The 4,951-nt window shown below is 40.2% G+C and overlaps 1 pseudogene; it reads right to left on the bottom strand.

The window, feature by feature from the left end:
- Nucleotides 1-1,031: 1,031 nt before the first annotated feature.
- Nucleotides 1,032-4,231, bottom strand: LOC143883910 (G-type lectin S-receptor-like serine/threonine-protein kinase At2g19130 pseudogene; annotated as a pseudogene).
- Nucleotides 4,232-4,951: the final 720 nt, after the last annotated feature.

The following is a 4,951-nucleotide window of genomic DNA, read 5'->3' as shown; positions in this document are numbered from 1 at the left end:
AAGGGAGAATTTGCTTTCCCTGAGACAATGATCTACTCCAGTAGGGGCGATCTAATCTGAATTTTTCTCAGATTAGGTTGGTGCTTGCTCGGGTCAAGTCGGGTTAGGGTTGGAAAAAGGCAATCCTAAATATATTTTACGTACCCATCAAAAACAAATATATATTTCACGTTGGGTTAGGGTTGAGGGGTCCAACCCAATAAAATCAAGAATTCTTTTTTTTTTTTTATGATGTTTTAAGATATCTTTTAATGATGGCTGTCACCTCTGTTACATTGTGTCGCCAAAAATTAAGGGTGGGTTGGCCTCAACCCGAACCCGATAGGTTTAACCAGATTTTGGCTTGGGTTGGGTTTGCATTTCCTCGGGTTGGGTTGGATTAGGGTAGGGAAAAGGCAACCCTATTTAATTTCGGGTTGGGTTGGGTTGGGTTAGGGTTAGAGTTGAGGCCATGGTAACACGACTTCCATCCTCTAATTTTATCTTGATTTTCTTGGGATTATTGTTTTTTTCTATTTGGCCAAGGTTGAACCCAAACAAACCAGACTAAACACGACCCAATTTCGAGTTAGATGAGTCAGGGTTGGTTTTGGGTTTCATTGTATCATCTTTTCCTTTATCTAATAAATCGGTAGGGGTCCCGCTAGATAGAAGCATTTCCATCCTTGATAGAAGAAATCGTATTATAAACCATCACCATGATTAAGAAGATCCTATATTCTTAAATGACAACATTTTTTTTTCCAGATTCATTTGATTTATGCTTGCTGGAGTCCAACGCCATTTGATTACCAGTGTCTGATTCTCGGCCTATTTGTAGAAGTTTGGGATTTCAGACCCTAGACTCTAGACATTCGTGTGGCAATTTTTTATCCAACAAATGTTTGTAATCAATAGTGAATGTACCAAAAACTGGGTTTATACAAATAGGTTATTAGCATACCAAACTCCTAAGTTATTTGTCAGATGAGAAAAAAAATAGCGTGTCGAGAAAGAAGCACCATGGTTCATTTCAGAGAATTTAAACAAGAGATCAAGGCAATAGATATATTATTAGGACTCCAACTCTCATACCCACCAACAAAACAAAATAATTGAAAGCTCATCTTCCATATACACATGCAAAACATTTACTACTAACCGGCCCACCCCAACACACAACCTTACAGAGGAAGAAAAAGGAGCTATAGCTACTAAAAGGACTGACACTTTAACTTATACGTAATGATGTGTAATGTTGGATTTGCTCACTTCAATGGCATGTGAACAGCCAGAAACTCTCAATGCTCTTCACTACTTGCAACTTATTGACTGACTGCTATTGGACTGAGAACTAGTCGAAACATTGGCACATGCTTAATAACATCAATCAGATGACTCCAATAAGAACACAATATTTTCCGGTTTTTCTTCCAAGATTTGAAGAGTCCTTGGAATTGGAGGCATGTTTACCTCTGAAACTCCCTCAAGAATTTGAACAATCTTCCCCATGGATGGCCTACAATTCTCATCGTCTTGAATGCACCAGCAAGCAACTCTACAAGCTCTATTAAGTTCTTCTGTGTTAGCATTACAATCCAACCTGTAATCTAACAAGCAAAGAACTTCCCCTTCGCTTATTTTCTTTGAAGCCCAAGTAGGGAAAAAGCCAACCTTTCCATCTTCGAGATGTTCTAAGTTTCTCTTGCCTGATATTATTTCAAAAAGCAGCATTCCATAACTATAAACATCAGCTTTAGATGTAATAGCTAGGCCCAAAATCCATTCCGGTGCGAGATACCCTCTGGTTCCTCTCATGGTTGTCAGCACCCGGCTGAAGTCCCGGCCAATGACCTTTGCCAGACCAAAGTCTGCCACCTTGGGGCAAAATGTATCATCTAAAAGTATGTTTTCTGGCTTTATGTCGCAATGTATGATGCATTCCCTGCATTTCTCATGTAGATAAGCTAACCCTCTAGCCGTTCCAAGTGCAATTTGGTATCTGGTCGTCCAGTCCAATATCTCGGAGTCCCTTTGAAACAGATGATGATCTATAGAACCCTTTGGCATGTATTCGTAAACCAGCAGCCTTTTATCCCCTTCTGAGCAGAACCCGCGAAGACGGATAAGATTAACATGCTGAACTGTCCCAATTGTGCTAACTTCCATCCGGAATTGCTTCTCTCCTTGTCTAAGACCATCAAGTTTTTTCACAGCTATGACAGTTAAATCAGGTAAAGTCCCTTTAAAAACAGAACCAAAACTTCCTGCCCCCAATTTATCGGAGAAATTCTTGGTCGCGTTCTGCAAATCTCTGTAGATAAATGAGACCAAAGAACCCTGAATATCCTTCAATGCTCCAAGCACTCGTCTCCTTTGGCACCTCCAGAGTAGAACCACGATAACCAATATAGTTGCTACAGCTCCTGCAGCTCCAGGTACAATAGCTCTAGTAACAATTTTATTCTTATCCCCAGAACTCATTATCTCAGAAGCTGCAAGACGAAGATAGAGAGTTGCACTGTGAATATCACCTTCAGGTAGCTGCCGCAAATTCCACAGATCTTCATTCCATATCAAACACCTACTATTATAAGAATAAGCAGTACATGAACAACTGTTCAAACAGGCTAAAGCACATTCTTTGGCACTCACAAGTGTCAAACGCTGTGAATTTACAGGCAACTGCATAGCGGGCATCATAAAAAACACGTCATTTTCACCATCGATAGACTTTGTATTACCACAGTGTAAAGGGGTTCTCCTCACACACCCACCAGACCAATCACTCAGATTCCAATCTTTCGAAGACCTAGGTTGGAATCCTTTCAGACATCTACAGAAGGGCATGCCTTTCTGATCGCAGCTACCAAAAGCGCCACAAAGAGAGTAAACCTCACACTGTTCGCTTGGCAGAGACCAAAACAACATCCATTCTTCGGAATTCTCCTTCCATACCTCCATCGTGATTTCCCCTGATATACTTATTGCGTTCCTTGGAATAAGAGAACTGTCTTTAACGTAATAAGTGAAATATTTCTCATTTTCATTTGTAACATAGCTGAAATTGTACGTATCTTTAAAATAGGGATCCTTGAGTGGTGCAAATTCAGGAGCAAGGGTAAAAAATTCCCCATTCCAAGCCGCACTAGTCCAATACTGGTGAGATCTATTCCACAGTAGAGAAAAGTGAGTGTTTCCAGTTGTGTTTAATTGAAGTGAAAAAAGCCCAGGGGAAGGATCTTCTGAGTTCTTCCATGAGGTAAGGTGCTGCGTTTCTCCAGTGATTCTGTTTACTCCAAACTTTCCACCAGATAGCCATGTATCAGTTGGATGATCAAAGCTCTCCCAAATCACAGCAGAGGAATTCAACCCATCTCTTAAAACTAGATTTCCATTGTCAAGAAGCACAGCAACCGTAGAATTTGTGGTGTTAGCGGTTGAATTCATAGACCAAATTGAGATTTTTGACTGGTTGAGCAGGACGAGATTGCCATCTTCTGAGATTCTTAGTTCAGATGAAGTGTCAAGGAGGGGTGTTTCTCTGTTTGCTACCCAAACTACTGTTTGTTTTGAAACCTTTTTGTACCAGATGCCTATGTAATATTTCTGAGACTTGCCTGGTGTGAAGAAACCCAATTCATAGTTGCCACCTTGGGATGTTATAGTCTGGTTTCCAGACAGAGTCTGGCCTGGAAAGATGGAATCTGATGCAATGGAAAGATGGGTATAGGAAGGATAGAAAAATAAGCAAGCATACAAAACAAGCCATGGTCTGCTTCTGATATCCATCTCTGCAAAAAAAAAAACTCACTGATTAGCCGTGTGACTAGTTGAAAGAGGAGAGCTTTGGTTCAAAGCATGCTACTCCAGCTGTTTGTTATGACTCCTAAGTCCTAACTGCCTATTTTTCTACAGATAGTAAACGTAATACGGCCAAAGAAAATGGAAGGGAATATTTTCGAGGCTACTATAAATGCACTTTGGTGAGTTTCAACCAATGGGGGCGCCCTTTCATCTTATTTATGCAAGGGCGTCCTTCAGTTTAGACTCTCATTTTTATTTTATCAATGATAATGTTTCATTTGCAAACAAATTTAGATTAAAATAATGTTGAGGAATGCCAAATTGAAGGGCGCCCTTGCAAAAACCCAACCCCAAGGGTGCCCCATTGGATTCACATAGCCCAACCTCATTTATCATTTCTTCAATTTTGCATTATTCCGTGCCCAGGGAAATACATTTATCATTTCTTCATTTTTGCATTTTCAAACTCTGTAATAAGACGTGAATCCAATGGTGCGCCCATGCGGCTGGGTTTTTGTTAGGGAGGCCTTCAGTTTTTCATTCCTCAAGAATCTTACATGCAACCATTCAAAGATGACCTGAATGGTTGTTGTCAGGACAAATTGGCACGCAGTGATTGATGTTGTATTACTACTTAAATTCAATAAGGAGTGTCAATTCATGTTTACATTATCAACTATGAAACAAAGTTCGAAATATATTCATGCGACTTTCTGAAATCGAGGTTCCTTTCAATACAACACATGAGTCACGGGCCGCAAGGTGCCAAAGGAAGAAATGGAGCACTATGTGCTACGACTGTGGACTTTGCACATATTTCACCAACTATCCTCCCATACTTGGAATGTTATGTCGAAGTTTTATTTTTCCTGGAAAATGATACATGGACGCCGGGAAGTGACGGACACTTGCCGAATAAGAGGATTCTTGCCCACCGAATGTGGACTATAGTTTTTTTTTGTGTTTTTGTTTTGAAGTGAATATATCAACAGAAACAGAACATTCAACTTGTGAGTACTGACACAAACACCCAATCAACGTGCACAGAAGAATCAACGCGAGGAGGAAGGAGGGGATAGGGATGCCAGATACGAATGTCTTTAAATTATTCCTTTTTACCTTTTGATTTTTTCTATTTTTCATTCTGAGCACTAACGTAAACGAT

Source organism: Tasmannia lanceolata, unplaced genomic scaffold (genome assembly GCF_043159265.1).
Source record: "Tasmannia lanceolata isolate RefF3 unplaced genomic scaffold, GAP_Taslan_0.1 ptg000008l, whole genome shotgun sequence".
NCBI classification, from domain to species: Eukaryota; Viridiplantae; Streptophyta; class Magnoliopsida; order Canellales; family Winteraceae; genus Tasmannia; species Tasmannia lanceolata.
The sequence above is the reverse complement of the archived record's forward strand: the minus strand, read 5'-3'. Positions and strand labels throughout refer to the sequence as shown.